Genomic DNA, 26,062 nt, shown 5'->3' with positions numbered 1-26,062 from the left:
AAAAAGTTAAGCTAATGGACAGGGATTTTAGAGTGATCTTCACAGAAGCCAGAAGAGAGGAAGAAAGAATGTGCACCTATCTGCTTGTTTTAGTTCTGAGAATTTGATGTGATTGGAGGAAATAATGTTCAGCAGTAAAACCAGAAACATAGGTCTAAAAGGGGAGCGGGGGGACAGGGAAGAATGTTAAAAGAAAACATTCATGAAATAGGATTAAAAACCCAGAATGTAATGGAGAGGTCAGGGGAAGTTTTAAGTGTTTTAAGTATCTCTCCTATGTACAAATGCAAGATGTATGTCAAAGAAAACAGGGAGACTAGACGTGCACCATATGAGCACAAAGAATGTTGGCATCGTTGATTTAACTGGAACATAGTAAGGAAGCAAAAATCTGTTATGGATAAATAATATAAGATAATATATATCAAGGAGAACAGATGGGAGGAACTAACTTTAACTGTAGAGGAAGATTTGGGAGTAAGTAGGATACAAGATTATGGAAAACCTATGGGTGTGGTGGAATAGCTGTTGTTGAAAACTGAAGACAATACAAATAGAATAGCCCCTCTTTGGAGTTTCCAATCACCCTATCAGGGGGCAGTTAAAACAAATACCCTATCAGAAATTTTTAGAGTAAAATTTGGACTGGATTTCTATATGTATGTTCCTTTTTGTGGAAGACCGGAGCACCTAGAAACACTGCTGAACTTTAGCGTCCCCATCAGCAGTGACAGTCATCACTCACTGGTTTTTCAATTGCTGATTGGGGTCTAGTATATCTGAAATATAAGTAAGTAAAACATTTTCTGTGAAAAATCAAAACCAAAATATGTAGGCTGAAACCCAGTTTTGATATGCCATCAATTTTGATACGCTTTATTCTTCCATTCTCCTCTATAGGTTGGGTTCCCTTGATCAGACTACATCTCCCATGAGGCACCACAGTCTCTTGGTGAGGGGAAGCAGTATGTCATGGGAGTCTTCTGGCCACAGAGCATCATGGGGATGAAATCTAGCTGGGGAACCTAGCTTATAAAGAGAATGGGGATAAGATGCAACGAAACTAAAACTCCCATGAGACATCACCTCACTGTCATTTTGGAATTACAATATTTCCATTTTCAGGAATTCCATTTTTTGACAAAAAATTGAAATTGTCAGTTGAAAACAATCACTTTTCTCACAAACTATTCATTTAGTAAACCAACTTTCTATAAAAAAAAAAAAAGTTTTGGCATGTACACACACACACACACACACACACACACACACACACAAAATGACCAGCCCAAAGTGTGAGTGATCTCTTTCTTATCTGAAAATAACTATTTCAGTTATTCATTGTAGCCTGATCCTGCACCACTGAAGTCATGGGACTTTTGCCACTGACTTCAATACAAGTAGCATCGATCTGTTTTTTCTGAACAATGATTTTAGTCATGATTTTTTGAGATTTGTTTGCTAAGCATTAGAATAAACCTCTGGATCAGAAGAATCAGAGACCTTAGAAATGGCTGTGAAGATACAGGTATTGGGGTTTAGGGAGATGATTATAGTAGTGTGTATGACATAAACCTACTAATAAGGACAATGAGGGCTTAAAGAGAAACCTGAAAAAACAGGAAACCTGAAAAGAACCTATACAGAGTGATAGTTTGCTTTACAGTATATATGGCTTTGGTGACTGAGATTCTGCTAAGGAAAGTTTGAAATAATTGTGCATAAGTTAGCTGACTAATAGGGAAACAGTTACTTCATACAAGTATTTTCAGGCTATAAATAACAAGCAACAATTATTATTTCATTTGGTCAAACCCGGTTTAGCTAGGGTTAACCAAACTGAGAAAAGAAACAATTAAGATCATTTTTTTCTGATATTCACTCTATGTTCAGATCAGTTATGCTATGGTGTGGTTTTCCTTAAGAAGTGGTGGCAGCCCGATTGTGTGAGACACTTAAGACAGGACTGGATGAAGAACTAGGATTTTATTATGAGAGATGCAGAGCACAGCCATTGATGAGTTGCAGGTGTTCAGAATCACTGGTGATTTGGCCTGTAGAAAATAAGCTCTTGAGAACAGTCTTGCTATGGCAGAGAGTGGACTAGATAAACCGAATAGGGCTTTTCATCTCTATCTTCTATGTTTCTCTGGCCCTACAGTGATGGTATGGCCTCATCCTGTTCCTTCAGTTTCTAATGTTCCTACCAGTTTAGAGTTTAAGATAATGCATGGTATTATGTGGAATTTCTCCCATCATTTTTGGAATTTCTTCCATCATACAAATCTCTTATAAAATCCAATGTTTTTATACAGTGCCAAGGCTTCAGTGCTTATTGGAATGCTGACCACTTTTATTTTTATTCTTGAAATATGCATAATTGTGGTAGATAATATGTCCTCCTGCCAAGACAAATGACACACACTGTTCTCATCTTTTTTTTTTTTTTTTTCATGAATCCCTATTTAGCAAAGCATTTAAGCACTAAAATTCAGGGTTTTACCTTTTATAGATTTTTAGCTAGTCTGGTTAGACATAATATCTTCTAAAGGATTTCAGCTGCTAGAGCATTTTCCAAACTTTGAAGATAACAAAACAAAAAAAATACTTTCTTTATCTTGAGAATACTGAAACCTTCTAACAGCCTGAAAAATCTGGAGAATACTGAAACCTTCTAGCAGTCTGCTGCACCTCATATTTTCAGGTAACTGGCAGGACCAGTAATCATCTACAGCTTAGTTCACTCTATTAAATATGAATAATAAACATATTGATCATAATGGGTCTCTGAGCTGATAAGGCATTTCTTGTGGATGAAACACACATGGCTTTAATGTACTTAATATAGTCCTCTAAATAACCACTATAAGTTATATTTTAAAATGATGCAGGACAGCAATAGAACTCCAGTCTACCCTTCCAAACTGTCTGTAACACACTATGATTGCAGGTAAGAAATTGATTAGGCACAAGACAAAATATATAAATAATTAACAGGAAACCTATCTATGTAGTAACTGCAGTTTGACACTCTGAATTACACTAATTTTAATTTTATTGTCCCATGATAAAATGTGAGTAATGCTTTTAGCTAATTGAAACTGATACTGAAAATGAAATGCACCATTTCTCTAGCAGTGTAACTAATGTAATGCAATATAGTTTCCACAAAGAGAATGAGATCCAACATCTTATTAGAATTTTAAACATATATTTTAAATGGAAACATTCTTTTGAATATGAAAGCTGTTTACTACCTAATTCTGGCAGACAGTGGTGTAATAAATAGCCAGATTTAAAATTAGAGCAAAGTTAAATGCACGTTATAGTTTGCCAAGTTTATATTATAACATTTTTTCCTCAAATGTTTATTTGTCAACAAGTTAAATTATTACATCAAATCAATCTCAACCCCTAACTAAAAGTAACCCTACTCTAAGAGAAAGTATTTAGTAGATAATACGGCTAACAGCAATATAGTTGGTTCAGATTTACCTAAATTGGCAGAAAACATGAGGATCTTCTTAAATCTAATCCTGGAGGGAATAGTTTAGAGGCCTAAGCAACAGGTTTGGAATACTTACATTCTATGGAACCATAGGGACAATTCCTGGCAGCACTAATTTTGCCCTTCATCCTTCCAAGTTATGATGGCTGAGTACCACACAGAACTTAAAAACAAAGGTTGCCTTTGCTTTGCCTAGAGATTGAATATTCCATAGCATTCTTCTAAGATTAGGAGTTGCCATTCTATTCTTGGCCAAAAATTCCCCTCCTTTTGCAGTGTGTTTGTGTAGGCTGCACTCTGCAGGACTGGGTTCATAGTTTGTGAAGCATATTGGGACTCCTGGGATGAAAGGTTGTATAGAAATAGAAATATAATTATATGTAAAATTATGCCTTGTAGCATTAGATTTCTAGCTTTACATAGGAGTTGAAGTCTTTAGAATCCAGTTTATCTCCAACATTCTGTTCATTAGTAATATTAAATTTTAAGTCTAAAGTTTACTGAATTGCATATAGTCTTCTCAATTATGATGTTCATCCATTAGGCACTACCTCTTTGAATATATTGTCCATGTCTTAGTCCCAAGAAATGTATAGTATTTATGAATGAGCGTTTTGAGGCCCTATTTGGCTTTTAAAAACTTCTCCAATGTAAATGAAAAGTGTCCATAATCATTTGAAAACAATTTCCATAATTTTTAGAATCTTTCTGAAATAAGTATGGAAAAAAGGCACAGCATTTATGAAAAATGAATGTTTTGGCAACATCATCTCTATATATTTTTTTTGTCAGTTTTCCATCAGAGATTATATCTTACTGGCACATTTAGCGTCAGGAGTTTTATCAGTCTATGTAGCTGCTATGTCTCCTACTTGTAACTCCAAACACTTAAGCAAAATATGAGTGCTGATTCTTCTCCCCCAATAGTGAATTGATTCATTCACTTTTTGTTGTAGTCAAGAGATTAGTTCAAATGGAATTTGAAGAGATGTGAGTAATACTTCCAGCTGTAGGACTTTAAGGGCCGTTTCTCAATAATGTCCTCCTTTTGCATTTATTAAACTTCATACAGGCCATCACTTGCATGAGCACTTTGCAATACCTGCACACTTATATTTTAAAATGTAATATCTGAGCATGCAAGCTATAAAATGTACTCTCATGAACTTGCGGGTACTGCATGGAGGCTGAGGCAGCATTGGAAATTTGGCTTTTTGTCTTGTTTGTCATTCATTTTATACTAGTTTTTGATGTGTTTATTCAGTACAGGAGGAATAGAGATTGGACCATTGCTCATGGTAATATCACTGACTTCACGCTTCCCCCCGCCCCACTAAAGATGCCAGTCTGTGGAATATTGTAATAGAGGTACTGGTTGCTTTTTGTTCCATCCACGAGTAAATTCTAGATTTACACTGGTGCAATAGAGAGTAGAATCCAGCCCACTGATTCTAGAGGGTGTGTAAATAGCTTTTTCCAATCCTCACCCATACCACCTCTCCCCATCACACACCTTTTATCCCCTAACATGCTGTAAAACAAGCATACTTCTTTTTTCTGGCTTTTATTCATGGCAGTTGTTTAAATATTAGATAATGTTTTGGACATGCGCGTGTGCTGGGTGGTGGAATCACATTAAAATCTAGAAATACAATGCTAAAAATAAATTACCCTCATTCCACATATGGTCACAATCAGTGTTCTCAAGCTTTGCCCTCTCTAATGTTACTGTACTTGTTGTAGCATAGAACTTAAAGTGAGATTATAGTATATAAATGTCATGCATTTGATGCTAGTTTTCTATAATCTGTGCTAGCTAACCTGGTGGATAGTTTACTGTAGCTCCCTCTTGATATATCAAACAGATTGTGGAAGGTTTCAAACATTCATGACTTGCTTGGCAACCCTCTGAAAAATTACAAGATTTACTAGTTTAATGGTGTACAGACATCTGTCTCCCTACAAAAAAACAAACAATATTTTACAACATCCAGGATCCATGAGATCACACATTTTTCTGAATGGTGATGAATTACAGACTACCTTTTTAGGTTGGAGACAGAAAGTAAAGGGGGGAATTGGAATCAAATGGTATAAAAGGTAAGAAGTAGAAAATGTTGGTGCTTATTACTTGTAGACAGGCATAGCAGTGGAGTGGGGTCACATAGAAACTCTGAGATCATTTAAAATAAAATTTGAGGGACTTGGTAAGTAGATGTTAGGATTTAGGGGTCAGTTTCAGAGAAGAAACCCCTAAAATATTAATTTGAGCCATTTTGGTTGAAAGTCTACTGCAGCTACATATTCATTCACTGGCCCTGAGAAGTATATGGCTAATTCCTCAGTGATGCCATTCTCAATGCCCCATTCATCTCTTCCTTCTACTCTCATCACTGTTCCCTTCCCAATCTTCCCCCTCTGATATCAGAATATCAGGTCTCAAAGATACCCTCTCCTCATTCAAATTACTCCTAAAAGCTTGCTTATTTCATAGTCTACAAGTTGTAAACCCATGTGACAATTAAACATCAAACCCAAATTCCCTTTGAATTATCTAAGAAAGAATAAAATAAAGTAATAAAAGTAAAACATAAGAGACTAATAATAAATCATTCTAAATGCCTATGTTTTGGTGTAAAACATTCAAAATACACTCTCCCTCTCCCCTTTTCATCTAGATGTGCAGTTCATATGTCTCCTTTTTCACCTTGCATGCTGTTTGATTCCTCTGCTCTTCGGGAACAGAATTCACTAATCTAATCAGAACTGCTGGAAAGAGACTTTTACATTTTGCAACAAGAATATGGAATGTGCTTTTCTTTTTAACTCCCATACCAAGGGAATCAATTACCTGCAGTTTTCAGAACAGTGTGAAAAGCTTATCTGCTTTTCTTGGCATTAAGACCCTGCTGCAAGATTTTTAATGGGTTTTGATGTTTTCTTGTCATCTTTTTTGTTTGTTTTATTTTTACATGTTTTATAGGCTTCTGTCAGTGGATATTCTCATTGCTATTATGGCATAAACAACAAAATCAGTTGTACTGAATGAAGTCATGAGTATAAAAAACATTTTAAATATCTATGAACTTCTATTAACTGTACACAAAGTAGTGCAAGCTTTGAAAGACCCAGTTATTTGTATAGTACACCTCTACCTCGATATAACGCTGTCCTCGGGAGCCAAAAAATCTTACCGTGTTATAGGTGAAACTGCATTATATCGAACTTGTTTTGATCCACCGGAGTGCGCAGCCCCACCCCCCCGGAGCACTGCTTTACCGTGTTATATCCAAATTCGTGTTATATTGGGTCGCTTTATATCGGGGTAGAGGTGTAGTTATTCTGTGCTATTTACAAAGAGCCTAAAAAGATAAGGTAATTTGTCCAAAACTGTACTTTTCATCACATTATATATCAAAATTCAGATAGTAATATTAATACTCATATTTACCACTAGAATTTTGCAGACCGCAGACTATCAAGACTGCGAACAAGGAAAGAACCAAATCTATTTGCTCTCTGGTGACTCTGGTGACAAAATGAGAAAAGAGTAGAGCTATCAGGTCAAAAAAAGAACCACCGTGTGTCTTTCAGACAATAAACCGATACACACACATGCACACACAATATGCAATGATCATTTTTGTCTACAATGGAAATGAAATCACTTGTTGAACGCAATTCATTAAAGACAATACAGTACTACTATATATGCATTTTTTCAGAAAATGTGAAAGAAAATGTCATATCCACTTAATGCGTGCAATGTAGTTGTAGCATGTAGTTATAGCTGATAAAAGACAATGTGGGGCATTAGTTCAAAAGTATATCAGAAAATGCTTAGGTAGCACCAGCAATAGGTTGCCTTTGGAGGTTCATCTATTTAAATTCAGACTTGTTGCAGCCCTGCTTGGCTTGTGAGATCTGACAAGATCATAATGTGAGGTAGCTGCCAGCCACTGTAGTTTTTTGTTCACCATCTATGTGGATTCAGTTTCCATCAGCGAAATGTATGTTATGTACTTGATTATGATTTATCAAACTCCTTACAGATACACCATTCAACTTAGAAGACATTTGAGATCATGCTTTACTAATATTAGCTCATTTCCTATTTTTTTCTGAAAACTCAAAAACAAGAGTGTTCTTTTCTGAATGCTAAAGAAATTCAGAGGGCCAGATTGCCCATAGGGAAGGTGTCGTGTGCAAGCCCACCACCAGCATCCCCACGTACAGATGAGATTATGCCTCCTGAGGTGCTCCCTGAACTTGCCCTGGGGTGACGTAGCATGGGTAAATGCCCATGGCATCCAGCAAATTTATTAGCAGACAAATCAGGCAACACACAAATTGTTATTTATGCCTATTAAGTTCATGCTTGTGTATGCTGCTTGAAATGAATATTTTGCCTAACAATAAAAATGCTTTCAGCTGGTCCATCGATAATACAGTTGAAGAGGGTATATAAGTTCTACAAGAAACTACAAAAATGTGCCCTTGGTTGCATGCATATGCATGCACACAAATAGATGCACACACAAATTGAGTTAAATGCACACAGCTTCCAATGTGAAAGGCAACTCAGATTGTTTTGAACAAGTGGAAACAGGTGCACACCCTGCCTTCAAAGACAGGACCATAAACATTCAGCTAAGAAACACAAGAAAGAGAAATGACCTTCTTTTTCAAGCTCCATTTGAGCCAAATTCATACAGTGGTGTAAAGTTCATTTTGAAAACAGGGAGGAGATGCGGTAGTTTATAGGTTATGGCATTTTCTGTTAGGTAGAGTAGCTAATGGCAACTGAAATCAAATGTATCTTATGGATGTTGGTTTGCTTGATTCATTTGGGTCCCTGAACTTCTCCCCCATGTTCAGCTCTGCTTTATAGTACAAAAGTGCTAACATGGTAGATTTATATCTTCATCTTTGGCCCAGTTTATATATTTAATTTCAGTTTTTCAAATGTTTTGGGATGGGGTAGGGTTGGTGTTTCTGTCTAAGGAAGTTGAGCTCTTCCAGGAAATAAGTCGAAAAGTTTACTGTTCCAGTTTAAGAAAAGCTGTTTAAAAAAATCTTTCCTCAGCCTGCAACGGATGTAGCAGGAAAATGGGATGGCAACAATCTCTCTGTGTCAGCAAAGGAGGTTATAGTACAAGAACATATTTGCATATCTTATGTTATTTCTAGTGGGTTTGTTTGTTTTTTGTTTTGGGTTTGGGTGGATTTTTATTCCCTCCACCCCCCATGAGGTTGTGCACAAGCCTGCTTAAAATCCATGGTGACGTTAATGATGAATTGTATTGCCCACTGTGCTGTACTTTGAACACTAATCAGTCTTTGCGTTTCCTTATATCATGTACCATATATATACACTATGACTTGGCTGGGATGAGAAAATGTAACTGTCAACAATTACTCTGATTGTTCTTATAATGATCAAACAGTAACACAGTTTGACAGAAGTTTTATAAACCATAATGTTGTAAAACAAAACTAGCATAAACTGGATTGAATGAGGAAGGTGTGCAGGTTTTTTTTTTTTTTAGTTAATCAAAAGCACATGAAACTGCCCATCTGTTTAGTTGTACTTTTCAGAGTATGAAGGCAAATCAATATTTTGGACATTTGTAGAGTCAATTTGAAGGGCATTAAGTGAAGCTTATCTGAAGGTTAAGAAGCAAAATATATCAACCATTCTCAAATTCACACTGAGAATAAAGTTATGTATAAATTCCACTGGTCTATTGTTCTATTAGGTGGAGAAAAATTTGTCAGCCAAAGTTTACTTTACAATTTCTCCTGTAATATCTATAAGACATCATCACGTAAATGTCTGCAACATTTGGTTTATATTTAACATATTATATGTCAACAGGCATAAGTTACAACACTATGAGAAAGTTTAGGAGCTACGGCACCAGATGGAGAAATAGGTTAATAGGAAAATGCTGCACTTGAAGAAAAGGTGACTTCAAATATGGATTTGTTCAACATGGAAAATGAACATGAGGGTTCCTCAGCCTGGTCCCCAATAAGTATTTGTCCACATCACAAAACCATCACAGAGCCAGATATCAGTTAAATGAGAGACACGAACGATATGCATTTGCACATCTACTTTTGTGCACATACTTGTCATTTGCAAATGGGTATTTAGTTACCTTTTTAAATGCATACAGTAAATACACGTTGAGCTGTAATCCATCTGACAGTGCCTGATATGTAGTACAGGTGTTGGTTCTTGCACATAGTCACAATCAGTATCATTGTGGGTAACCAACATATGAAATATCTTAACTGTATGAGCAATAACAACCAAACAAAATTGCTAATCACATGTCATAAATTGTAATACCATGAAGGTCAAATAAAAGTGCAGGAGGTCAGCTTTGAAAACAGAAATTATACTGAAATTACACTTTAAAATGTGTAGAAAATTGATTTTTCAATACATTCACTGTGGGTAGTCAGTTCCTGATAGAGCACAAGGCCTCCCCGTTAAAGTTAAGAGCTTGATAGCTACAGAATCTGATCAGAATAATTCACAGATTCTGATGTTCAGAAATAGAGGCCCAAAGTTCAAACACATCTGTTGCATGTGCACTTAGGTGCCTACTTTCACATACTCTTATCACAGTTGTGCACATGCCTTATGTATTTGTACAAGCCGTGTTTAGGTATATTTGGATACTTCAGATCCGATTCTCCTCCCGCATTAATTTAACACTTGAATCATGCACGCACAAATTAGAGTGCAGAATGGAGGAAATGTGACACAAGAGAATAATTCTGCCAGTGTACATTTTTTGAATGACATCCTCGATCTAGAAACAAACTACATGGAAATTATTAAGTAGAATTTATTTAAGTAAAAGTGGAATATAACTTGTCATCTTACTTCTCTAGCACTATTTATGCTTTTTAGAGAAAATAATTATTATATCTATTGAAAATTGATGATGGAATAATGATGACAGGGAATGGGTGAGGAACACTCGACCATTAAATGTGCTCATCCTGAAAATCAACATTTTGTAGCTTGCAGACTGAAACTTACCTGAATATTGTTGCCTTTCTTGAATTGCTGTGCAGACACCAGAAGTAGGAGGTTTTGACATAATTTTACCTCAATACACTTACTTTACAATTGCACAAATTGAAAGATACTCATGTACAAACCAATATCAATTTTAAGACTCTTGTTTGTTGCCAGCAAACACACACACTGTAAAAAAAGATACATGGAAACTAAACAAGAAATGCTAAAGTTCAGATGAACTTTTGGGAGAAACCTCAGTATTGCCAACTCTTATGATTTTGTCATGAGTCTCATGATGATGATGATTTTTCTTAAAGCTCCAGCTCCTGGAGTCAAGTGGATATGTGATGATTGCAGCCTTCATTCTTAAAGAAAAAGTATGTTTCTAGGCTATGGAGAAAGCTTCAAAATGTGTCCCCAATGCACCCTAAAGGCCCCAAAGCAGAAGGCAAATAAAAAGAACATCAAATCTATTATTTTTACATAATCTCATGATTTTGGGGGAGCCTGACTCATGATTTTTGAACATTTGAGGTTGGCAATACTGCAAACTCAATCTGAACCCAAATGTTTGTTTGCCTTGCCTCAAAGATATAAAATGACCTATTGGGCGTAGATTTCCCTGCTGGGAGAGGCAAATTTTACCTGCCAGTGATTTGAGGCAGACGTAGATTTAGATGGCCTGGCTTAGGTATGATGCAAGGGAAAGACTTTTCAGATTTTTATGGCTGGAATTCGGCTGAGTGCATCTGCTCCATATTATTAATTCAAAATCTCATTCATCAAAAAAAAAAAAAAAAAAAAAAAAAAAAAGGCTGGAGCTTCTTTATTATGCAAAGGTGGCCTTCAGGACTATTTTCTTTGCCAGTATTTGAAAGTTGTGGTGGTAGATGGGCTATACTAAAAATAATAAAACCAAAATCAAATTTAAAGGTAATTGTAAAAAAGAAGACAAAGAAGGAGGGGGAAGGAACAGAAAAGAGAGAGATCAAGTGGGAAATTGCAGATGTGTAAACCAGTACCCTAAGGTTTGCATTAGTAGGGAGACAGGACTATTACACCAAAGCCTGTCTCACAGAAGCAGAATGTAAGAAGTTAAGGAGGGATCTTTTTTCAGAGCAACCACTGCAAGCGGCCTCCCCACCTTTGTTTGTAAAGAGGTGGATCCGTTTATGATTGTTAATGATTTTATAATTAATGGTTCTTTTCTGCATTTCTATACACAGGGGAAGGTGTGTTGTGATGAGGGAGTTCTGCAAGGGCAGCACACTCCATCCTTCTGGATCCTGTAGATGCCCCTCCAAGAGGCTCTGATGGGTTTGCAAAAAACTATGTTACAAAAACATTAAGGTTGCAAAGTCAAGCACTCAAAAGATAGGAAATGACAGAATGATGGCCTATAGCCAGTTTAACTGGCCTCATGAAGATCCCCGCCCCCCTTTCTCAGGTAGCATATGACTACTATAGAACTCCTTATGCTAACCCATGTCCCAGTACTGGTCCAGCAACTATGGATGGAAGGAACAGGGGATGGCTAAGACATCCCTACAGTACAGCAGTTCACAACTACTGAGAGTAACAGAGCATCTGTGCTGTCATTTACTATATTTAGCCCTTCTTAACAAGTTTGTTCTCTCTGTTTCCCATGTCCCCTTCCTCTTGCATTACAGTACAGTCATATGCTTTAACTTTTGAAGAAACCTCAGCCATGTTCATCTGATCATGGAAAAGTTCCAAAACAGCAGTGCTGAGATATTCTTGGATGTTTTCCCACAACACCTGAAATTCTAAGAAAGAAAATAATTTATATTTGGCATAAGATGTGAAGTACAAGGCCATTTTACTGAGTATTAGGTTCTGATAATAAAGGATGATAATGATGTTGGTAGAAATAGATCAGAGGTCACATGTTTCATTGGGGAGCATACAAGATGCATTATAGATGACCTCATTTAGAATGTAAAAATCCTCTCCCCACAAACAACACAAATACACCTTTTTAATACAGGAAACTAAGCAATATTTCAAAGAAAACTTTGGTCACTGTCTGATTTATTTTCAGACAAAGCAAGGATTCAGTCCTGATTCAGTCTTTAATTTAAATAATTTGATGTAATCTGTCCAGGAGTACAGCCAGTAGAGAAGTATGGGGACACAAGGCAACAGAATGACACCTCTCTGGGGGCACCACGGTAGTTCCAAATCAAAACACTTCAGGTTTGGGATTCAGTTTTCCATTGAAAAAATCAAAATTTTCTATAGAAAATAGACACTTTTAGGAAACAATTTAATGTAGTTGAAATTGCAATTTTCTGTCAAAAAACAGTTTCAATCAAAAACATTTTTATCCAGCCCTAAGTTTTACCCTCAGCTGAGTAGTAGCCAAAGTCAGGGCCTTGCAGGCCAGCTTCATGCTAGAAGAGAAATCAGTGATATGGAGTCTGAGTATATTCTAAGTCCAACTTGTTTTATTTACTCATATACTCCAGTCCTAGAGGAGAGGTGGTCACAGTTAAAGTTATTTAGAGTTGTGTGCTTACCTCTCATTTGTGCCTTTGACAAACTTGACTTTAGCCTCTTTCGGTCTTAATTTTCCTCATCTATGAAATGGGAAGAATAATATTTATCTACCTTCCAGGATTGTTGTGAGGCATAACTAATGTGTATAAAGTGATATGTAAAAATAAAATCAGAGAGGTGGGAAGAGAGCACAGGAGGAGTTTCCAGTTTCACAGGCCAACGTTCAATCCAAAAGACACTGTCGACACTAGGGGACATACGCACACACTGGCTCAGAGCTATCTCTATACACCACCTTTGGGAGGGCAGGGGACATTTGTTATTCAGGAAGCACATTCATACAAAGCAATGAGGCCTTTTCCATTAAATGAGTTTTCAATATCAGCAGAAACTCTGAGGGGCTGAGGGGCGGGGAGGAGGATATGGTACTTCAGTGTGGAGCCCAGGGTGTGGCTAATATCTTTGTGATCCCCCTCATAAAATAATGTGGGCCCAGTCTACTTAGCTCATCCTTGACTGAATGATCTTGAGAGAAATGCAGCCCTAAGGAGTATCTATCTTTATAAAGCTATGCTTGCATGAGGTAGGTAAGAAGAGTCAAGTAGATGGACAGTGGCACTGAGCTTTTGCATGGCCTGAGACATCATAATTGGAAGGAAAGTCCATGAGTTAAAATGCATGGAGTTCCTTGCTCCCTACATGGGAAAGCTCACACAGGGGAGAATCTGACCCTAAGGCTAATACTGCAGTCAAAAATCCACAGCACATGTCTCAGAGCCTGAGTCAACTGACTTAGGCTCGAGGGGATCTGGCTGAGGGGCTATAAAATTGCAGTGTAGACCTTTGGGCTTGGGCTGGAGTCCAGGGCTCCCCCATCACGGGGTCTCAGAGCCTGGCTCCAGCCCAAGTCTGAAAGTGTACACTGGAATTTTATAACTCCACAGCTTGGGCCCCCTGAGCCCAAATCAGCTGACCCAGGCAAGCCCAGGCTAGGCTGTGGCTCTTTTATTGCAGTGTAGTCATACCCTGAGTCAGCCTTAAAGAATAAGGTGAATTTATATGTAGTTTGTATTAAAATTTATTTATTGCAATTAAGAGACTACAGTTGTAGAAAAGGTATTGAGGTAAGGACTGGAGCTCAAATCCTCAAAGGTATTTAGGTGCCTAATTCCCATGGGAATACATAGTCTCTGCACCTGAGACACTATGTAAAAGCAGCTCTAATTAAAAATATATTCTATATTTGTTTAATTTGTTTTAGAGTTGTGATCATCACATACTGTGACATTCAGATCAATTATTCTGCTAACATTTTTGAACTTAGTCAAGAAGACACTTGAAAATATGGGAACTAATGGGATTGGAATGATAGCAACTCTGTGCATTGAATTGAAAAGGTATTTTACAGCCTTCTAAACATGTGCCTCTTAAGTGCCTAAGACAGAGAACACCTGGTGGACACCAAGATTAGTGTATTTTTGGAACACGTCAAATCAGAAGGGTCCTTCAGTGCTAATTAACACAATTTGACAATTATACATATAAGCACTTTCATAAGCACTTGCTAACAGTGTCAAAAAAGTGTTACAGTCCATCACTTCTTATTGCACATGCCAAAATATTAGCATGACACTTGAACAGCCCTGCAATCTGCTTGGACAAACTATTAAAATATAAAAGAAACAACCTGAGGGAGATTTCATAAAAGCACATGGAATGACTGGTGTTCCCTTGTGTTTATTTGGTTTACTTTTAATAACACAGCATATAAATAATTCAGAATTTTACCCCAGCTGCTCGGATTTCATATCCAGCTACAGTAGCAATTCAGTTTTTTCTCTTTTCGTTAAGCAAATATTGTAAGTATACATTCGGAGTTTATATTTCTTCTTCTTTCAGTAATTCTTCATTAATGCTTCAAATTATAAATACAAATTAGGCTGCTATCACTACTTAGTATGTACAGTCATGATTTAAAGTCTTTGTTCTACTCTCAGAAGCGGCTGTAAAAACATGGGGGGCTCTGGGCTTATTCAGCTCATATAATCTTTGCTCATGTTTAGAGGTAAAAAGATATTTTTTTCTGCCAGCCTCTTGAAGTGCCCCTGGGATCTGATGATGAAGCGGTGTTCTTTCCTAATCATGCATCAGTATCAATAAACTTGACTCAGCTAAGAGTTGTTATAGGTGTAGTTATGGTGAAGCTGAGATATCATCCAAGTTAAACTCCAACTGCACCTTAATTACCCTTATTATATGTGTCAGTTGAATCAGGTTTATTGCGATGATGCATTAGCAAGAAAGAAGACAGCTTCCAGGTTGAGTTTGAAGGACTGTTGAGGTAAAGAAAAGTTTTGTGTTGTTTTAAATTGAGAAGTTGAATATGGTAGCATAGAAAGCAACATGTGAAAAGCTATAGTGCCATTTTGTAGTCACTTCCAGAATTAAACCACACTTTGAGCAAAAGATAATTCACTTGTCCTATGCAGCATATATGCTCTCTATGCTTACATCGTTGGGTTCATGTTTCTTTTTACTACTATATGTTGTGAATATGCATATTAAGGGAATCCTGTAGGTGTGAACATGAGTCCTGGTAAGATGCTAAGATGGAGGTACAAATCAAACCTGAATCAAGTGTATGCTTCACATTTCCAAATTATACACACCAAACAACCTTTCTCTAAAAGCCTTTCCCACCTCAGAGCAAAATCCCTCTATTTTGGAAAAGACCCTTTAAGTCCATGTTGTCAGTTATGACATTGAAAATCTTAAAATCTATTCCCTGATTAGACAGCAATACTGCTACAAAGAGATGTGTGCCACCATGACAGAAAAAAAAACCCTGCGTTCTAATATGCTGCCAGCACTGAGTGGCCAGAGAACAAGGTGCTGAGTCAAAACATCAATCTGGCATCTCCTAAGTGGTAGCACTTGACAAGTTTAGCTTTCTTTGGAGTATGTTGTCATGATTCTGAACTTTTAAATGGAAGAAGTTAACCTACCTGGATTTGCTAGCAGACAGGTTTGTTCAGGAATTCAAGATAAAACCTTTTACAGAATAACAGAAATGTTCTGTTTTCTCTCTCGTGGAGAATTACATTTGTTCTTTCTTTTCTTTTAAACTAAAAATAATTTAGATTGAAACTACATGTTTTGCTCTGTATGCACAGAAAACAAAGATTTTGTTACATTTTCATCTGGATGAAGTTTTCTCTTACATGAGAGACCCCAAAATGGGCAAAAGTATAATAAAATCTTAGAAATGTAGGGCTGGAAGGGATCTTGAGAGGTCATCTAGTCCAACATCATGATTGAGGCAGAACCAAGTATACTTGAACATCCCTGACTGGTGGTTGTCTAACTTCTTAAAAGCCTCCATTGACAGGAATTCCACAGTCTCCCCTGGAAGCCTATTCTGGTGCTTAGCTATCCTTTATAGTTAGAAAATTTTCCCTAATATCTGTCTTAAATCTCCCTTGCTGCAGATTAAACTGGTTACTTCTTCTCCTACCTTCAGTGGACATGGAGAACAGTTGATCACCCTCCTCTTTATAACAGTCCTTAACATATTTAGAAACTCTTATCAGGTCTCTTCCCCCGCCCCTGCAGTCTTCTTTTCTCAAGACTCAACATACCTATATATATATATATATATCTTTTGCTCAAAGATCAGGTTTTAAAAACCTTTCATAATTGTTGTTACACTCCTCTGGACTTTTTTCAATGTGTCCACATCTTTCTTAAAGTGTGATGCCCAGAACTGGACCCAGTACTCCAGGTGAGGTATCATCAGTGCTGAGTAGAACAGGACAATTACCTCCTGTGTCTTACAAGCAACACTTCTGTTAATACACCCCAGAATGATATTTACCTTTTTTGCAACTGCATCACATTGCTGACTCGTATTCAATTTGTGATCTACTACAACCCCCAGTTCCTTTTTTGCAGTACTACTGCCTATCCAGTTATTCCCCATTTTGTAGTTGAGTGAAGTATTGTACTTTGCACTTGTCTTCAATTAATTGTATCTAATTGATTTCAGATCAATTCTCCAATTTGTCAAGAAAATTTTTCATTCTAATCCTGCCCTCCAAAGTGCTTTCAACCCCTCCCAGCTTGGTGTCATCTGCATGTTTTATAAGCATACTCTCCATTCCATTATCCAAGTAATTAATGAAAGTATTGAACAGTATCGAACCCAAGAAAAGAGATGTGGATGCTGTTCTGAGCTCCAGCTGTCTTTCTGATTTCCCCCATTTATTCACTCTGTCCCTCTCTCTCTCTGGAACTTGAAGGTGACCAGGGTCAGCACTACAGACTGAAAACTAATTAAAGCCCCAGAGTAAGCAATAAGATATTCTCATTCCTCACTTGTTTAAGCCTTAGCTGACTGACAAACTAGTTGTAACTCATAGTGGATTAGTGCCATGCAAACTGGCACAGGACACCACTTCTACAGGATCCTTAAACTTCGTTAAAGTTCTGTCCACTCCCATATGATTAGACAGATAGATGTTTGGGGCTGAGCTGCAGTCAAAACTAGGGTTAAGAACTAAAGACACTCAATTAATCCGTTATGTGATGATAACGATATGGGATAGTTTTTTTTAATTCTGAAGAGTTGTACAGGATGCTGTTTTCTCTTTCTGTTCCTTGTTAGACTACATTATATTTTTTGTTCGCTCTAAAAAAGGGGAAAATATATTGCCCATGAATGTCAGTACTGTTTTTACTAGGCAAGGCTATCTATTCTCTGCTTGGCCCAATTTTCAAATGTAGAGGCCTTCGTTGCACTCTCAATATTTGTGAATGTACGCAGTAACCATTCATCAAGTGTGCACTGGTGTGCATGGAATGGATAACCGCAAGGGCAATTTCTGCCCCCATATATTAATGAATGCAGATTTTATACTCAGACCCTTTAATCTTATTAATATCAAACTATGCCCTTTACCTAGAACTATAGATCAGCCAAAGCCACTTGAAAATGGGCCCAATTTTGCTCAAATGGACTCATGGACCTTTGCAAACTCTCCAGGCTGGGTTGAGTTTTAAACTGAAACAACACTTGAAGCCAGGTGAGGTTTTTTTGGGGACATTAACAGATGCTAATGATCGCTCATTCTGTTAACAGTGTTATCATTTAAGTGATTATTTGTGTGATGTTGAGGCCTGGATGACAGAAGTTTTTATGAAGTTAAAAATACATAACAATAAACAAAGAAAAGAATAACATGCTGTCAAATGATGTACTGCAGTTACTGAATATAGTAATAATTATTTATAGTGATTCTCTGGGGTGTGTTTCTCCATTTGTATACAGAGAGTGTGCTAATCACTTTAGGGGCACCCCTACTTTAGTAGCATATCCAGAAACATTATTGAACAATTTCCACTTGCTTATACATGTGCAGACAAAGCATCAAGGTTAGGGTGACCAGACATCCCATTTTTAAAGGGACAATCCCGTATTTAAGCCCTCCTGCAGGTGTCCCAACTTTTTCTTAAAAACGGACAAATTGTCCCATATTTTCTGTCTCCCCCCATCAGTACTGGCAGGTCCTGCTGCAGGCCGGATCCCTGCTCGCCAGCAGGCTTCCCACCAGTGGTGAGTGGGGGGTCCAGTGGCCGATGATGGTGGTGGGTGTGCAAGGCTGGTGGTAGGGTAAAGCTGCAGTATGCAGGGCCGGCCGATCCCTTTCCTGGTCTGTCAGTGCAGCCCCTGCTGCAGGCCGGCTCTTGGCCAGCAGGGCCCTGTCCCCCATCCCATTTCTGGCCGGCACTGGCTGCACGCTGTGAGCTGCGGTGGCTGGTGAGTGTGGGTAGGCGCCAGGCAGTGGCCGGTTATGTTTTGCCTCTGCCGCCCACCCATCGGCCCTTTGCATGTTCTCCCTCTCGCTGTCCTCTCCTTGCTTTGCCCCTTCACCCCCTGGCCCACCCTGCTGCTCCTCCATATCCCCCCCTGCCGGGCACGGCCCACTCCCAGTGCTGTGTGGAGAACCAGCCCCTGGTCGAAGCGCACAGCTCACCAGCAGCCTGGCTGGCCGGCTCCTTCCTTCCCTCACTGCCTCTGGCTGGGCCGGTGCCCCAGGAAAGCCCAAGACTCTCCGGCCAAGGGCGCTGGCCAGGAGGAACCGAACCCTGCATGTGCCAAAGTCCCGCACAGCGCTGGCACGGGGAAGCCTCTCCACCCCTCAGCTAAGTTCTGGAGTGGCGGGGGGATGGGGGAATGTGATTTCCAGCCTGTTCGCGCCCTGACCACAGCAGCCCCCTGGACAGGGTCTTAGCACCCACTAAGGTCCCCTAGGCACCCGTCCCTGCTGAACCACCTCTCTGGCCGGGTTCGCTGAAGCCCCTGCAGTCAGGTTCCCTGGGTCCTGGTGCACCAGTTCATCCTTAGGGCTTAACCCCTTCCTGCCCGTGCTGTAGCCGGGGGGACAGGAGACGGCTGGGTTATGTTGGTGGCCAGCAGCAGCCTGAAGATATTAGCTGCCTTTCGACACTGTGCGGATAGGAAGGGACAAGCTGCTTCCAGCCGCAGGGAAGCAGGGGAGGGGGGTGGAGGGGTGGGAAGAGATGAGCTCTGCAGCAACAAAGGCCAGGTCATCCCCTCCCCCCTCCGCACCCCTGCAGCTGGAAGCGGCTCCCATCCCTTCCCTCCCAAACAGTGCCAAAAGGCTGCTGCTGGCCACATTCTGGTGTGAACCCTGACAGAAATCTGGGGAAGGGGACATGTGACCCTGCATGCCCTCCCCCACCATGAGTTGCCTTGGGAAGATATGGCGCCAGGAGAGGCGGGTCTGTCCCGGGGCCCAGCCAGGCATGGAAGGCAGAGAGCACAGTGCAGGGAGGGTCAGATTGGTCAGTTACCTACCCTGTGTGAGAGAGGTGTATGGGGTGTGTTACCTCTCCCCGTGTGAACCTTAAAGATAAGAAGGTAAATAAAAAGAATCCAACTACGCAGTATTTCTTTTTAACAAGGTCTCAATCAACTTGATGTTAATTTAAACATTTGTTCTGCATAGTTCTGATTGATTGCCATTGAACTCGCTTGAATATGAGTAATTTTACAAGGTGTCCCTTATCCAGCATAGGGGAATGTGGTAACCCTAATCAAGGTGGTCCTATATGCCAATAGTTGCATCATCTTGACCATCTATGTCTATTCTTGCCGGATGTAAAATCCTTGCTAAGTGGCTTTGAACCTTAAACAATGGGAAGACAGAATAACACCATTCAACCAAAGCCAAAATACACACAACTATGGTAAATAGATAAGATAGTAACAATCTCTACCTCTTTACCCTTCTTGCTCCCCACAAAAAAATCCTCAGTCTTAAAAGCAGATGGAAATAAAATAAAGATGCTTTCACTGACAAAAGCAATTACTTCAAGATGGACCACATTGGTTGATAAAAGAGATGTACTGGATATATACTATGAATTATGTTCCTCACTAACCCAGAACCTTAGAGCATTATGTTGTAATCACCAGCCAGTTCTGTGAAAAATTTTGGAAACCTGCTTCGTTAAAGAAGTAGACAAAACATTGTAAGTTAACATTACCAAACCTCTAATTTAACCCTTTGGAATTGGTGGATCTTTAGGCCCAGGGCTTGAGCCACAAGAGTGGACTAGTTTTACACAAATGTAACTCCAACTGATGCATTTATATTGGGGCAAAATTGGCATAGTGGAGTGAAGAAAAATATGAAGTATACTGGAGCACTCTGCACTTTGGCTAGCGGTCTGAAAAATGCTGGGATTCTAAGGGTTAATATTTTGTAAGCTACTTTTAATTGGAAATAAAAGTTGTGTAAAAGGGTTTTTTTTATTACATTAATCTGTAGATTAATGTTTCCTGTGTTTTAATGACACGTTCCCCAGCAGCAGATGAGTGGTATAAAAATGTTTAATTAAAGTCAGTCATAGCCTGTTGGCAAGCAATGACCTTATCTTCAACTCAGCATACTGGATAAAGAACGTTCAGTGTTTTCTTTCTTTATTTTTAACAGAAGTTTTAGGCAGCAATTGAAAAGGCATCAAATATTTTTAATGTATCCTGCTGACTGTTGACCACAGTAATGATACAATAGTGCTTGTTTTTGTTATGCAAATAACTTTGTTTCTTTGCTAGAATTTACCAAATGGAAAATAGAAGACATAAGGTTCAGCAGATTTCCTGATGCAACTTCCATTTGGTTAACTCTTCCTAAAAACAGTGTGTTAGTTTAGGAAAATTTTAATGTAATTGCTGCACTAAAACAAGGCCTATAGCCACCACTATTTCCTGTGGCATTTATTATCTTAGGCACTTATTCCATGAATTATGCAGGGGATATGGCATGTTTGGACATGTCATCTTGATGCTTGTGTGATTTCATGTATCTCTATGGTATCCTGGAAGTTCCTCCCCCCAGCCATTAAAAATGTTCTGTACCTGCATTCTCCTGTTTCCTATGAAAAATTTCCTCTCATTCCTCTCTCCCACACACAAAAAAGAAAGAAAGAAAGAAAATGTGTGCAGCATTAAATGCTGATGCATTTAAACAAGAGGGTTGGCTAGCTGCACCAAGGGCCGGCTGCAACTCTGAAAAGTACTTGTGTGTATCTATCTATCTATCTAGGTTATATCTGGGACATGCCAATTATTTTTCTTCTGGTTTTATTTAAGCTTTTAAAATGGGGTCCACTCTCTTACTACTGCCAAAGTAAAATAAACCAAGAGTTTCTTTCAGTACATCTTTCAATCTTTATCAGCTCAATAAATGTACATGAGAAAACCGACGAGTAACTATTGGTGTTCTTTAGCTGAGAGAATGAAACAGAACCAGACATTTTTTAGGTTTATGAGAACATGTAAAATTCTCATTTCCTGTAAAAGTTCCTAGCAGTAACTGGAAGATCAAAATGTCCTATTTAGGATACAGGGTTAGTCACAAAATATGATACACACAGTGCGTTTTGGAACTATCATCTGCTTAGTATTAATGTTACCAGATTGGAAAGAATGGCACATACCGTGCAACCTCATTGAATGTAGCAATAATAATGAAAAAATGGAGGGGGGAAAAAGGTAGGGACTGCTGTAGCCAATCTCCTGACTAGAGTACACCCTGTGGTCTGAATGATAATCTTCAGCTACCCTGAAACTGAGTTGGCCTTGCCACCTACCAAGATCTGGCTCACTGGCTAAGAGCATACATAACACAACTCTACCTTTATAAGGGAGACTAGAATAAAATCGAGGCAACCCCTGGCAGTATCTACTGTTGGTTTGCACTGTCCTGACGTATCAAAATCCCTAAATTTCCAGTTACCAAATTGAGAGACGAGACCTAGTAAGATTTGTTTAATTGCCAATTGGCTTGAAATGTGTCTCTGTAAGAAATATCCTGCAGACACTCAAAGTTGCAGTTGTAGATTTCAATAAATAGAACTTACTGAGCTGCAATATCAACTCCTCAGTACACAGAAACATACTAAATATAGTCGTAATCATTAAGGCTTGTTGAAAGCTGTTTTTGATGGAAAATTGGATTTTTTGTGTGTGTGAAAACTATCTGCTTTCCATGGAAAGTTTGACTTTACATCAGAAAAACCCAAAAATTAAAAAAAAAAAAAATTGAAAATGTCTCCATAGTGCCTCCTGGGAGTTGTCATTCGGTTCTCTCTTGCCCCCATTCTCCTCTATGGGACAGGTTTCCAGCCACACTATATCTTCCATGATGCAGCTTGGCACCAAGAGGAGAGACAGTGATTCATCATGGGAGATGTAGTTTAGCCAGGGAATTTGGCCCATAGAGGAGGAGAATGACCGCACCGCACCTTTAAGCGTTGGGGGGGGTGAGGGAAGGAGGGAATTTGGCAGAATTTGGAATGAAGGAAACAGTGCTTTATGGCTGGGTGTGGGGTCAGGGGAGAGGAAAACTGCTGCAAAAGGGGACAAGAGTCCAGCCTGACAATGCTGACTCATCCCCTGGGAATTGGATGAGCAGAAGGGTTTAAAAGGTGCAGCCCTGTGAGTGAAGCCCCCTTTTACATGGAGCAGGCTGAGGCATCACCCACCCTCCCTCCCCTTTAGGTGGTCAAGACCTGCTGTGGGTATTGCACTAGCTGCTCCTTTTAGGGGGGCTGGAATGAATTTTTCCCACACCACCAGATTGGCCTAGATGAAGTTAAGGTGTTTTTGCCTTCCCCACAGGAGGTTCAGGAAAGGCTCTGTTCATGCATGGCATGAAGGGCGGTAGGCTGTATGTCGCAACTCATTATTTAAGTGTAGGGTGGCTGTCCAATGCAGGTACTCCTTAGGAAAGGTACTGGTATACAGAGACCAGATAAATGGATTGGAAACAGACTTAAAAAGGTGTTCATTAAAGGAACAGAACGGGGGTGGGGGCTCCTATGATTGGTATGGCAGGGAGCCAACCCCCCCCCCCATTCTTATAGCCCACCTTAACCCTTCTATGAGGTGGGGGATGCTAAGGTCCCAGAAATGGATTGGCCGGAGGGACCTGGATGGAAAAAGAGGGGGAGCTGGCAGAATCCCCCTGGGTAATTTTGGAATAAACATGGAGTTACCTGCACTGTACACTTTTATCTGCCGGGTAGTCCCAGACATCTAATAATAAAGTTGCAGCCTTATTAAATCCATATCAAATGTCTCCTGTCGTTCTTTTGGTATAGCCGGATAATGAGGGCATGAAGCACCTGAACTCCCATGTAGTAGCTCAGTAGTATTTCTGAATCAAAATTTTATCTGAAAATTTTCAGGTTTAGATTTATAATGAAGTAGAAATTTTAGATGGGAAATTTAGATTAAATAATTTGTTTTTAGTTTTCTTCAAAATTTCCCCTGGGAAATGTAAACCATTTTCTGACCACCTCTAGCAATCACCAATAAAGAGGAGCTTAATTAACATGCATAGTGCTGCAGTGCATGTGAGGGTGTGTGGGAGCCATGCTGGGAGGAAAGGGGATGCCGAAGGGAACACAGGAATTCTCATCCTTGATTTGACCCAGGGCCCATCTAATCCAGTATCCTATCTCTGAGAGGGTCCTATACCAGATGTTACAGAGAAAGATTTAAAAACTCCACCATAGGCAGATTTGGGCTAACCTATCCCTCACATTAGGTTTCTTATTAGTCTCTAATAATTAGAGACCATAAACCCTGAAGCATGAAATTTAATATCCCTTCCAAAATTTTGTTATAATTAATTATAACACTGGATACTTTTGATACCCATGTAAATTCCCAATCACTCTTTGAATCATACTAAGTTGTTGGCTTCAACAATTTCCTGTGACAATGAGTTCCACATTCTACTCATTGGGTAAAAAAGTATTTCCTTTTATTAGTTTTGAAACCCTGACCCTTTCAATTTAATTGAATGTCCCTTTGGTCATGTGTTCTGAGACTGGGAGAACACAAGCCCCTAATCTACCATCTTCATGCATGTATTAGTATTCACCATCCAAGCTAGTGGAGTGCCTGCAGAGCCACTCAAAGCCTACTTCAGCTCCATCAGTGAAATACTCATTTATGCTTCTTACATACCCCCTCATTCATATCCTTTCTAAGTTAAACAATCCTACTCTTTCATATTGTTTTTTCAAATAAGTGTTTTTCCAGGCCCTTGATCATTCTCATAACCATTCTCTAATCCCGCCTCTACTTTTAAACAGGGAGACCCAGCCTCCTTGGAAACCCCTCTTAAGAGGGCGAGGGATTGTCAAACCTTGCCACACAATTCTGGATCCCGTCAGGACCCAAAAAGCAATGAATCAGATGGTCCAACACAAAACTGGGTTCTGATTGGCTGGCCAGGGCCCTTGCAGTGCTCCCCAGGCAGCCCTAGCAAGAACACCCTGGAATCCACCCTTCTGAACTCTGGGTGGGTCATTGAACTAACACATGTTCATTTCTGAGCACCCAGTATATTAAGATACAATAACATGTAATGAAATGTAATACAATGTAATGAAATCTTACAAAGTTATGTTATGTTATCATGCAGGCATTTTGAATGCATGGTTTTCCATAAGCGGATCTTTCTGTTACCATTGTTGGAGGGTAATAGGTACTTCTGCTGTTTGCCTCACAACAATATCTTGTTTTACTATGACCTTTAATATAGCCAACTTCACCTCATCTTATTTTCAGAAAAGGCATCCCATTCAAGAGGACCTCGGGGGCTAGGGTCAGGTTAAGTTGACCCTTACCACCATTTTGCCTCTATCTCAATTATAATGTATAAAATATCTTAGGCATACAGAGCACTGAGAAAATTTACCCGTTATCATCACTCACAGTGCAAAGTGCAGTGTTACCTAGGTGTATGTATCTCACTTTCATTACTCCTGTTGGGGACCTCAGATTTTTCACTTTCATGGCTCAATACCATGAATTCAACTGGAATGCTTATGAATATTGTCTTCCTATTATCAGCATGCTTTGAAAAAAATCAGATTTCCATCTACTGTAAGGTTCCTGGCATATGTGTAACTCTTGTTCCAAATGCTGAAGACAAAAATTACTTTGACCCGCCATCCAAACTAGTGGAGGGCTGCAGAGGCACCACAGGCCTACATCAGCTCCATCAGAGAAATATTCATTTATGCTTGTTACATACCCTGTACCTGGGGGAGAGGATGGGAGGAGCTACATAACTGTAGATCCTGTTTTTCCAGCCTTCTCCAGACTCTCTTTCTTACCTCCACATGTAATAGGGCTCAATTCTGCACATAACATGTGCATTGTTTGCATGGGCCCTTCACATTCAGCCTTTTGCAGAGCAGTGTTGCACTGGGTACAGCACCAGGGGACACTCTGCAGCCGCCAAGCATGGGGCTGGATGTGCCTCTATGTTATTTGTGTACAAAGTCTGGTAATTATATATATACAGGAGAACTTTAGTTTTCTGCTCACCCCATAAATTGCACTCTTTCCACCTCTCAGCATTGTGGACTTTGTAGTGAGATCTCTT

The sequence above is a fragment of the Emys orbicularis genome, chromosome 5 (genome assembly GCF_028017835.1).
Source record: "Emys orbicularis isolate rEmyOrb1 chromosome 5, rEmyOrb1.hap1, whole genome shotgun sequence".
NCBI classification, from domain to species: Eukaryota; Metazoa; Chordata; order Testudines; family Emydidae; genus Emys; species Emys orbicularis.
The sequence above is the reverse complement of the archived record's forward strand: the minus strand, read 5'-3'. Positions refer to the sequence as shown.